This window comes from Hemiscyllium ocellatum, unplaced genomic scaffold (genome assembly GCF_020745735.1).
Source record: "Hemiscyllium ocellatum isolate sHemOce1 unplaced genomic scaffold, sHemOce1.pat.X.cur. scaffold_677_pat_ctg1, whole genome shotgun sequence".
Lineage (NCBI taxonomy): Eukaryota > Metazoa > Chordata > Chondrichthyes > Orectolobiformes > Hemiscylliidae > Hemiscyllium > Hemiscyllium ocellatum.
In genome coordinates, this window is record NW_026869165.1 from 178,178 (window position 1) to 191,034 (window position 12,857).

At 42.8% G+C, this 12,857-nt stretch overlaps 1 non-coding gene across 1 annotated transcript; it reads left to right on the forward strand.

Moving 5' to 3' along the window:
- Positions 1-11,783: 11,783 nt before the first annotated feature.
- On the forward strand, positions 11,784-11,875 carry trnar-ucu (transfer RNA arginine (anticodon UCU)). Its single transcript is given in 2 exon segments — positions 11,784-11,820; positions 11,840-11,875. It is a non-coding gene; the product is annotated as a tRNA-Arg (tRNA).
- The last annotated feature ends 982 nt before the right edge of the window (positions 11,876-12,857 follow it).

Genomic DNA, 12,857 nt, shown 5'->3' on the forward strand with positions numbered 1-12,857 from the left:
TAAAGTTGTGATTGTCACTATGTTCTGCTGCCTTCACGGATATGTTGACCAACATGCAAAGACTCTCTGTTCCTGTGAGTTTCGTCGTGTCCTGTCAATCATTGAGTAATCAGTTGATGTGTTCCTTCCAATGTGCATCACCTCATGTTTTTCATGGTTAGTTTCAACGTCGCCTCTCTGAATGTGACATTTGATAAATCCATTTCTGAGCTCCTACTTCCTAAAAGGATCTTCCTCACTATTAACCACTTTGCTAATATTCGTATCATCGACAACTCTGCTTATCATTTCCTCCTAACTTGTTCTACATTCTTTACACACATTCACAAACGACATTGGACCCAGCATTCATCCTTCTGTTACATCACTGAATAGCAGTTCCAGTCACAAGGAACAGCCTTCAATCACCATCCTGTGTCTCTTACCACCACCAATTATGTTTGTATCCAACTGCCAGGGAACCTAAAATCCCTTTTCACTTGTATCCTCTTACCAGTCTTCAGAGTGGTGTCGTGTTGAAGGCTATGTTGGAATCCACACAAATAACATCAACTTCACTAACCTCGTTCAAAATAAAACCTGATCACTTGCCAATAAATTGTATTTAATCCAATCTGTTAGGTATGACATTCTGTAACAAAACCGTGATGACTCTCCCTGATGAAACCTTGCCTGGCGAAGTGGCAGTTAACTCTTTCCTTCAAGTTTCGCTCCAAAAGGTTCCCTTCAATTGATGTGAGATTCACTGCTGGGTGATTCTCTGGTTTATCTCTCCCAGTCTTGCGTTAGTCCAGTCCACTACAAACCCAAAGATGAAAGTAAACCATTGCTCAGAACACCTGCAATTTCCTCCCTTGTCACAGAGAGGAACATAAGATACAAGTTCATCCTGAATTTGGAATATGCCCACTTCAATCCAGAAAACCGCGAACACTTCCTCAGTCCCTATGTCAAACTGCTTAAGAACTTTTCCATCCCTCCTCCTGCATTCTGCCCGTATATCTTGCCACAAGAGGACTGTTTGCTCGCTGAACAAGTAAAGTGATTCAGTCAGTTTTTCCATTTGTAGACACGACTGTACTGTAACTCTAGAGGATGATCATTCAGACATTTTAGCTTGAAAACGCTGTGTAAGCAATTGTGGTTATGAAATATTTGCTTTGATAGCCACAGGCTATTACAGTGAGAAATGGATTGAATTTTGTCCAACTGAAAAACATTTACTTAATTCCAACTCCTGTGCAGATTCCTATCTGTTCACATCTGATATGATGGAGATGTTGCTCTCTTGTTGTTTATCATATCCAGAACAGAGCGGCGGCACAAATCCCAAACACATGATTTCTACTTTCATTGACCTACGAAGTCGATGCCAGTGGCAAACATTGTAATGGGATTCATCAACAAGAGAAACTTTCAGGATGAAAACAGTTCTGTTTTCTGCGCAGGGGGTCATTACAGAAGCACAGTATCCAGCCTCCTCAGGGGCAAGACGAAAAGATGCTGAAAAGAGAAATCGAAGTTTACATTTTTGGTCCAGTGACCCTGTCCTTGGCACTGATGATTTCCAGGAAAAGTTCGGTCGATATGCCGAAGATATGTGGGGGTGCAGTATTTACGAGGAAACGAGATGTCGGGATAGAGCCGAAAGAGAGAGACGAGCAGTTGGGCATAGGAATTGATAATGATCTGTTTGGAGCATTAACAACTGCTCACAGAGACTGTTTATGACTAACCAAAGGTAGTGTGTGACTAGGCCTGGTGAGTGTGTCGGGGGCCAACACATGGGAAACTTCAGGCCTCTAAAATGACTGAGATTGATCTGTAGGGTAGTGGGGTCCTCAAGCAGAAAATGATCTACTGCTTATTCAGCATGCGCTAAGCTATGATGCAACACGGCAGTAAGACTGAGATAAAGACGTTCGCTAGGAAACATGGTTCTGTGCTAAAGGAGCAGTGAACTGGAAGCTCAGGGACACTTTTGGCAACAGAACTTGGCATTCTGCAAAACACTTCGTTTCCCAAGGTAGTGGCGACCACAATATGAGCTGTAGACTAGATTGTTGCAAAGTGTAGGGAAAGTATTGCTTCACCTGGAAGGTATATTTGAGCACTTGTATACTAAGCATGGAGGTCAGAAATGGACAAGGGAGGAGAAGCAAGAAACAAGGATACCGTGGATGATATTATTATAGATGTTTTTTAATCAATGAGTAAGAATGTGACCATAAAGGTACTATACCTGAATGCTCGTACTTTTTGGAAGGTTGGAGATATAATGGCATAAATCATCACAAATGAATACGATTTAATACACGTTGCAGAGACATGGAGACAGCATAGTCAAGACTGGGCGGTATATAATCACTGGTATGAGACAATTTGGAAGGACCGAGAGGATGGTAAGGAAGGTGGTGTAACTCAAACATTGAAGGACAACCTCAGACCGATGGAAACAGATGATTTAGTTTCTATGGAGAATGAGTTTGAATCGATTTGGGAGGAAATTAGAAGTTCTAAGAAGAAAATGTCACTGTTTGTCGGTGTCTATCCGCCTCCAAATTTTAAGATGACATTGGGGAGGGCAGTAAACAAAGACATAAATAACAAATGAAAAAACGAATGGCAATTATCATGTGGGAAATTAATAAACATGTCGATCGTTCGAAGCAGCTAAGTCAGGGTAGCCTTGATGGGGATAGTGTTGAGTGTATCTGCGATAGATTCCTTAAATAATGTGTAATCGAACAGGCCAACAACGGGAGAGGTTAAATTAGATTTAGTGCTGGGTAATGAACTCGGCAAGATGTTAGATTTGGCAATAGGTGAGCACTTTGGGGATAGTTACCAAAATTCAGTTATGTTTATTTTAGTTTTTCATAGGGATCGGTATACATCGAAGTGCAAGCGCTATTGCTGGGGGAAAGAAAATTGCAATGCGATTAGATAAGATTACGCATTCAGAGGTTGGCAAAGAAACGGCACGGAATGGGCAGAATAGAAATGTGGAGCTTATTCAAGGAGCAGGTTCTGTGTGTCTTTGATAAGTATGTACCTGTCAGAGGGGGAGGAAATTGTGAAGCGCAGGAGTCACGATTACTGAGGAAGTTGAATCTCTTGTTGAGAAGGCTTGTGTTCCCATGAGATGTGAATGCTCAGTAATGGAGATTGAGAGTTACAAGTTAAACAGGAAAAACCTGAAGAGAGAGTGAAGACGAGCCAGGAGGGGACAGAGAATTTGTTGACAGATAGATTAAGGGAAAATCCGAAAGCTTTCCATCGATATGTGAGGGCTAAAAGAATGAATAGAATAAAATATGGCCAATGAAGGACAGTCGTGGTAAGTAGTGCGTGGAGTCAGAAGCGATAGGGGAAGAGTGAAAGCAATGTCTTTAGTCAGGATTCGCACTGGGAAAACAAAATGTTGACTAGGACAATACTGAGAAACTGGCTACCAGACGAAATGGGATTGAAGTTCCCAAAGACAGGGCGCCATAAGCTCTGAAAATGTGAACATATCTAAATTCCCCTGGGCCAGATCGTATTTATCCTAGGACTTTCTGGGAAGCTAAGAATCAGATTTATGATTCTTCCACTTTGATATTAATGTTGTTATTGTCCAAAGTTAGAGTACCAGAACACTACAGGATAGTAAAATTGCTCTCTCATTCAAAAAAGGGAGTAAAGGAAACCCTGGAAATTATAGACCATTGACCCTTCCCTCGGTTGTGGGTAAAGTGTTGGAAAAGTTCCATGAGATAAGATTTGTAATCATCTCGAATGGAATAAATTTATGAGGGCAAGTCAAGCCGGTTTTGTGAATGGGTGGACGACACTCACAAACATTATCGAGCTCTGTGAAATGATCGTTGAACTGCAGGTCGGTTTGCTCACTGAATTGGGAAGTTCATTTCCAGACGTTTCATCACCCTACTAGGTAACAATTTCAGTGGGTCTCCAGGCGATGCACTGTTCATGATTCCTGCTTTCTCTTGATATGTTTGGGTTTCTTTGGGTTGGTGATGTCATTTCCGATGGTGATGTCATATCCAGTTCTTTTTTTCTCAAGGGGTATTCGATGGCGTTGAACTCAAAGTGTTTGTTGATGGAGTTCTGTATGGAATGCCATGCTTCGATTAAGTCTCCTGCATGTAGGTGTTTGGCTTGTCCTCGGATGGATGTGTTGCCTCAGGCGAATGCAATGTTTATCGAATGCAAATTTTGTCAAGTTCTTGCATGGCATTTTGGAAATGGCATCAGTTTTTGCATATGGACAAATAGGCAGAAAACGAGCCACCAGGATACATGAACATCAACTAGCCACAATACGACGTGACCCTCTCTCACTGGTATCCTTACAAACAAATCAGTAGAGACACTACTTTGACTTGGACAACGCATCCATCCGTACACAAGTGAAACAGAGACACACGCGATCATTCCGAGAAGCATGGAATTCCAACTGGAAATCCATCAAAATCACATCGAGATAGACTTCATCTACAACTCGCTGAAAAACAGAACTGGAAATTATATCATTACAGGAAATGACATCACCAACCCAAAGAACCGCAGGCATATAAATAGAAAGCAGAATTCATGAACAGTCCGTCATCCGAAGGCACAATGAATATATTAACCAGGAGGGTAACGAAACGTCTGGAAATGAGCCTTCCAGCTCAGTGAGCAAATCTTCATCTGGGAAGCTAAAACTGAGCTACAACTCTTGTCAAAACTTGCCAGATGACTAAACAGATGTATGAGGATAAAGCCGTTCATGTAATGCACGTTTGGGTTTCAGTTAGCAGTTTGATAAATCTCGCCACGGCAGGTGACTCACAAAATACTGAGGCATGGGAATGAGGGGGATGTCGTTCTTTGTATCAGAAATTAGCCAGCTGAAAGAAGACAGAGGGTGTTACTTGATGGGAAAACGTCATCCTGGAATTCTGTTGCTTGTGGTGTACTGCAACGATCTGTTTTGGGTTCACTGCTTTTTGTCATTTTTTTGTAAACGAGCTGGATGGGGGCGGAGAAGGATGGGTTAGTACATTTGCGGACGACACTAAGTTCGGGAAAGTTGTACACAGTGCTGAAAGATATTGTAGATAACACAGTGACACAGGTATGCAGTAGAGCTGGGCTGAGAGTTGGCAAATGGAATTTAATGCAGAAAAGTGTGAGAAAGAACATGGCATTAAAAATATCACAGAATATAAAGATTGATAGCAGAAGTTTCTAGTAAAATACAAAATGAAAAAAGAGGCAAAAGTAAACGTTGACCCTCTCGTGGATAAGAAGGGGCATTTCCTTATGGGATATGCGGAAATAGCAGTGACATTGATCAGGCATTTGCGTCGGCCTTCACAGTGGAGGATATTAATAACATGCCAATAATTGACAAAGAGATGACGTTTGGTGACGACCTGGGAACAGACATTATAACAAAAGAACTAGCGTTGGATTGTTGAAGCTAATATTGCAAAGGATGGTTACGTCATCCTGTTCATTTAAGCGGGCATTGGATAGGCATTTGGAAGTTATTGGGCTAGTATAGGTTAGGTAGGACTCGGTCGGCGCAACATCGAGGGCCGAAGGGCCTGTACTGCGCTGTATCCTTCTATGTTCTATGTTCTATGTTCTATGTCTCCAGGACTTAATAGAATGCATCGCAGGGTACTAAAGGCAATGGTATGTGCTTGCGGTAATTTTCCAAAATTCGTTGATCTCTGGGCAGTCCCAGCAGATTGGAAAACACAAATATGGCGTTACTGTTTAAAAAGTGTGGCAGACAAAATATGAGGAATTAGATCAGATTACTTCGAGTATCGTAGCAGGCCATTCGTCCCAACAAGTCCACACCGACCGCTAAAGTGCAACCCACCCAGACCCATTCTCCAACATAATAGACCAGTTTGTTTAACAAGTGTAGTGCATAAATTTCTTGAGTCTTTTATCGAGGAAAAAATAGCGGGGCTTCTCCGTAGAAATTTGACAGATGCAGCCTGGGTTAATGAAGAGCAGGTCATTCCTGCAAAATCTTTTCGAATTCTATGATGGCATTACGATCATGGTGTATAGCGGGACGCAGTGAATTGAAGTACTTAGATTTTAAAAATGGCCTCAACAACGTGCTGTTCAGGGGCAATATTCTGGCAGATGGAATTCCGGATTTGTAGGTGTTCGCTGATGACAGGAGGGTATGTGGAATAGGCGTATTCCGAAAATTTAGAAGAATGAGGCCGGATCTTATGGAAACGTATAAGATTATGAAGGTCATGTGTGAGATAGAAAACGAGAGCATGCTTCCATTTGCAGATGAAACTAGTGCAAGAGGGCACAGCCTCTGGATTAGAACGAGATATAGGACTGAATTGAGAAGGAATTTCTTCAACCAGAGGGTTGTTCCTCGATGGAGAGCTTGCCCAACGATGTAGTTGATGCGACATCAATCAATGTTTTTTTTAGGTCGGGCTGCTTTTGTTTTGAACAATAAAGGAAGTAAAGATTACCTTCAGAGTTTGGTTAAGTGGATGCGTGTCCATGGAAAGATCAGGCATGAGCTGAATGAATGGCGAAGTATTCTTTAAGGCCTGTGCGGCAAAGCCTTGCTCCTCGTTCTCATGTTCTATGAATGTATGTGTCACATATTCCGCAATTTTAGGGAAAGCTTCCATGGACTTTGGGGGAGGTGTTGAGAGAGAAGGAGCAGTGCACCACAATGCCCTGGAGGGAATGTTCCGCGGGGGAGGCGGACAAAGGGCGGGGAGGGGGATGTATGTTTGGTAATAGCATTTCGCTGGAGGTGGTGGAATTAGAAAAATATTTCGCTGATCACTTGGAGTACTAGAGTGCGTAAAGCTCCAGACCAATTTCTGAAAAATAATGGGATGAGAATGGATCGTTGCTTCATGATGGACATTTGGAAGATGGGTCCAAAGTCCTATTTTGGTGCAGTGAAAGTCGCAATGTCTTTGAGAAGCTAACTTTAGCAGCCGTATATCATTGCGGCCACAGGAGCAGGTCATATTCAGAGATTGTCTTGACTCCTAAAGCCTGAATAACACATAGCCTGCGATTACACGCCACCGATGATTTGTCACTGGCAGTCTCCGTTAACCGCTGTTCACTCTCAGAGCGAGATCGTTGTTCACCTCATTGACCAAATGTTCTTCTCTTTCTTTTCTTCTTTCCCTACCAACTGTTTACTACTTTACAATACAGAATGAAGCACGATGGGATAGTTCCTTTTCGCCTGGATGATTTCAGTGTGAAAGAAACAATGTACAGGAGAAGCACAACAGATTAGTCAGCATCTGAGTAGCAAGAAATATTTAAATCCCAACCTTCTTGAGGATTCCTTACTGCAGCTGTAACAATATTGAAAAGCTCAAAACCGTTCAGAACAGAGCAGCTGAATTGAGCAGCAACACATAACTAATAAAACATCGACAAACATCAATTCCTACCATAACCAAACGCTCAGACATGCAGTCTGCACAATCCACTAGATGTACTGCAGATATTCACCAAGGCTCCATCAAAAGTACATTACAAACTCACAACTGCATCCATCTAAAAGGAAAAGGGCACTCAACAGATAGGAAAGGCCACTTACCATCCTGATCTGGAAATATATTGCCATTACTCCAGAATCACTGGGTCAAAACTGTGGATTCCACTTACCTATAATTTGGATCTGCCGTCAGCACACAGAAACTATGGTTCAAGATGGAAGCTCATCATCACCTTATCCAGTCAAATCAGGAATGAACAATAAATGCTGACCTGTTCTGGAATAACCACATCCATGGAGAATGAAAATCACATGCTGTGGTGTTCTGAGGATCCTCTCTTACTGAGATATTTCTGGATTTATTTGAGTGGTATCAAAGATGAGGATTTGCTGTTGGGAAACTGAAACGAAGCATTACATCGGAATTTGAAGGTGTTGCTTTGTTCCATGTAGCCTGAAACTTTCCCGCCTTTGAAAATGAAAGCAGAAAGGTAAATTCACAGTGGAGTGGAAGTATTCACTACCTGAAATATCGAGGCATAATTGGAGGGACGCTGGAGAGAAACTGCGGAAATTTGATGACGATTCAATTGCTTGTCTGCCCTGAAGATTCATCAGGGCAACCACACTGGGGGAAAACAATTCAACTGTTCTCAGTGTGGAAAGGGAGTTGCTCAGTTCTCTAACTTGCTGACTCGTCAGTGGGTTCACACTGACAAGAAACCATTTAATGGCCTAGAGTATGAAAAGGGCATTAAAAGGTGTCACGAACTGCTGTACATTCAACGTATTTACTCTGACAAGAAACCATTCACGTACTCTCTCATAGGGAATGGGTTCAGGACGTCATTTGATCTCACTTTACATCTGCGAACTCAGTGGAGAGAGGCCGTTCGCCTGTTCTAAGAATGGGAAAGGATTCTTTCAGTCATTCTGTCTGCTGAGGCACCAGTGAGTTCACACAGAGGAGAGATCATTCGTCCGCTGTGATTTGAAATAATTAATTGATTCTGGAAATCTGCTGAAATTCAAGCGAGTTCATACTGCAAAGAGACCATTCACCTGAATGTATACGATGTGCATTTGAATGGAAAGGTGAACCAGAATTGACTGTCTGGTTGTAACGCTACAATAAAGACGGCTTTTGCTAAATCCACAGCAGAGAACCATTTACTATCCGGTTGTATTTGGGTAATATTGCACAAGGATTAGGAACATTTGGGGCGGGCGGAACAACAGCATAATTGACTACCTGCGGGCTGCACGGTGGCACAGTGGTTAGCACTGCTGCCTCACAGCGCCTAAGAGCCGGGTTCAATTCCCGACTCAGGCAACTGAGTGTGTGGAGTTTGCATGTTCTCCCCATGTCTGCGTGGGTTACCTCTAGGGGCTCCGGTTTCCTCCTGCATGCTAAAGATGTGCGGGTCAGGTGAATTGGCCATGCTAAATTGCCCCCTAGTGTACTGGTATGGGTGGGGTGCGAATCGGTGTGGCCTTGTTGGGCCGAAGGGCCTGTTTGTAGACTGTAAATCTAATCTAAAAATAAACCTCCATTTAAGTGGAATACTTGCCTTTTTGACTGGAAGAATGGGGGCACTCACCGGTGATTATCCACAGGGAATTATCACTTCATCCTTCAGGACGGAGTCAACGACTGGAGTAATTCCTTTTCCAGCCTCGGGTTTTAACGAGTCTTTTGTTCTGCAAGATCGATACTGAGACTTCGGGATTATTCTTTTGGATTCAAGGCTTCGTATGAACCCACATCACGTTTGTCTTTTGCCCTGCACTCAGTAGGGACCCTACTTAATCTTGGATCCGAAACATCTACCGTAGCTCAACACTAGGCTACCCTCTTGGCGGGGGTTACCGGGACTGCCCGATCTGCCTGAGTTAGCCAATTTAGTTTCTCCATATATGTCCTTATATCTGGACTGAAGCAGATATGCACATCGTCCCTGAAGACACAAGCTTTTGTTTTTTTTTGTGCCAGTAGTACCCATGGTCCGAAATCCTGCCACATTACACTGGATGTGTTCGCCAATGGTACTTGAGGATAGGAGCGTTCCACATCTAAAAAATGGGTTCTATTTGCCCGACAGATATTTTGGATAAGTTTACACTGACCGCACATCTGTGATCGTTCTAATAAAATTTGCACAATAATAACTGACCTGGTTAAAACATTCTCCTAAAAAAATCCTTCTCATATGATTTGTAAGGGCCATGACGGTTTATGCGTGCTGAGCAGTGCCTCATATCTCCAGCAAGAAAATCGGGGTTAATGGGATTAATATGGTTACTTGCAACCTGGGCGAGCGAATCGCTCACTGAACTTATGGCTCTCTGGGTAATCATCACTCATAGCCATGCATCAGGAGTCGTGAGTCGGATTTTACAGCCTGCACTGGTAAATCTTCTTTTTGTATTACCTGCAAGCCTGTCGGGGTACTGCACAAATCCGACCACAGACTCACTATGAGATCGCCAGCTGTCAGATTTAAAGAACAGAATTCCGAGAAATGAAATGAGAATTGGAATGTTTCACCATTACTGGTTTCACACCATAGGGGTGCTGTTCATCTCTCCCGTGTCATGAATCCTGATGCATCCATTGCGTCGACTCTCTCAACGGCCGAGATTTAAGTACTGAATATGTTGCCCCTGTATCTACCAAAATGGTAACTGGTGCACCTTCCACACATAATACAATTTCCCTTGATAATAGAATTCGCTTCTTCTTATCAACACTTCAATGTCAGGGACCTGAAATATTCGAGTTCCTTTCCAGATACAGAGTTGTTTTTTCCCCATTCCTTGTCTGGTGATATGGTCGTTTACTGGCTCTGTAAGTCTGCCATTAGTTCGGTTTAACTTTACATTTTTTTTCTTTCAGTCTGCAATACTTGCCTCTGCAAAGTCAGGTTCTTACTTCTTTGTTTCCCTGTGCTTTTATTGGTTTCGAAATAAATGCTAATTTCCCATTACAATGGACAGCACATTATTTTTACAGGTCGCTGCAACAGCGAGGGCCGAAGTGCCTGCACTGCATTGTAACGTTCTATGTTGTAAGCTACATTTCCTGCTAGTTTCTCATGTCTCTCATCACATGTGGAAGCTTCCAGTCACATCTTCCAGAGATTTGTCTGCACTTCGTTCAATAGAAGCAACTGCATTTCCTGCTCAGAATGTGATATTTCTGAAATGGAGAGAGGAAAACAGAGTCGGTGACAAAACTGAGATTACTTGCGTTCTGTCCAGAATCAACAAAAACTATCCCGATCTTCCAGTCTCCTGTAACTTCAACATTACACTGTTTTCCCACCCTTCAGGTTCTTTGCCTGTATTCCTGATGAGGGGCTGTTGCCCGAAACGTCGATTTTGCTGCTCCTCGGATGCTGCCTGAACTACTGTACAATTCCAGCCACACTCTAATCGAGACACTGTGTTCCCAGGCCACTATTCCAGTCTCTGGTTTGCTGCAGTGCTCCTTCAAGGAATAACTCAAGCTGGAATACCTTCAACTCATTTTATACAGACAGACCATGCAAACGTTAGGACCCAACATCGAGTTCAATCATTTTAGAACCCGTCCGCCCTCTTCCACATTCTCCACCCACCCGTCCATCCCATCAATTCCGAAGACAGATCATTGGACTCGAAATGTTAACTTTCCTTTTCATGAGATATGGACACTAGCCGTTGATTTTGTTCAGACCTTTTGGCTTTACTTCAGGGAACTTTGCTTGTCCGTTGCAATCGCCAGATTGCTGGAAGCTTCTGATTGCAGGATGAGATATTCAGAGGAGATGACAGGAATGGCAAGGGCTGGACCATTTCCATTGTGAAGGTAGACGAGCTAGGTTGGGGGATGTTTATCGAAGAGCAGAGAAGGCTCTTTGAGTAACCGATTAACGTGCACATTTTATGAAAAGGATATATATGTATGAGAAGGATCAGACTATATTTGGAAGGAATACAGTGGCATAAATGAAATACAGTAGACAAGATGTTTTGAGGAGAATTTGCGACAATGCTTTCACCAGTAGAGTGTTGCGAATCTGGAAATCATTATCTGAGCATGTGGTAAAGCTACGTGTCATGAGAACATTCCAGCAGTCTGTAGACGTACATTTGAAGAGCCAGAGCACACGTGGATAAGGAACAGGTACTGGAAAGTGTAACCAGGACAGACAGATGCGAGATGGGTGTCCTGAACGCAATGGGTCAAACACAAATTTGTGTGTTCAAAGGCAATCGCAGGCGTGGCTCTGTGGCGCAATGGATAGCGCGTTGGACTTCTATGTCACTGCTCAGATTGTAATTCAAAGGTTGTGGGTTCGAGTCCCATCAGAGTCGACTTTTAGTTTATGGTTTGGAAGATGGTCAGAGCAGACTCAGCTGCTCATCTGCAAAACCAACAATATTCGTGCAGAAACCCAACTGTCTCGAAACGAAATATTTTCCTCTCACAAGTTTAAATTTTTGATGTCTATTTATGATAGAGATCAATAAACATCTGTTAGTCAGTAGACAACACGATGATGTGGATAGGCTGGAAAAAGACACAAAATTGTTGTGTCAGCCATGATGATATTGAATCATGGAGCGGGGCCAGATCGGTATTAACAATGGGCTCCTTTGTGTCTGTGCCATTTCTGGTCCAGATTTTTAAACAATCGTAATGATAACAATATGAATTAAACACCACGAAATATTTTGGTCTCACCTCCACATCCCTTCCCTTCCAACTGGAATAGACAGCTCTTGTTTTAGCTTTAGATCAGACTGCGGAGAATTCTGACAAGTTCTCCTTCAGGCTGAATGTTGCTTCGCATGGGTTTCAAAGTGGATACATGGAGCAAGCAAATGCATGGAATCAGGTGCTTCTGGGGCAGATTTCCCCTTTGCTGGGCTGGAATTCTGGCCAAGGTAATGAACGTGAAGTTCTGACATTTTGAATCTTACTCTGGATTCTTGCGTCTTCAGCAATTAAATCGGAATTCACGTTGCCCTTGCATAACATTATTCAATCTTCACTGTTTATAAAAACCATGCCACGTCCTCGTGGGTGCAGTATGCTGAATATTGTTGTCGTTTTGTGCAGTGTGGGTCGATGTGTCATATGAACATGCCGATGGAAGTTGGTGAAATTTCAGTGAATCGAATTCCCTGACGAAGTGAAACCGATCGAAGGAAAACCCCAGTCCAGTGGCGAAATGACATTTCTGGTGATCAACACAGGACACCACTGTAAACGTACGCAGCATTCAATAAAGTCGATTTCCGCCACATTTTTCTATGCCACATTTCCACCACATTTCTGGGACATTATTGTAAT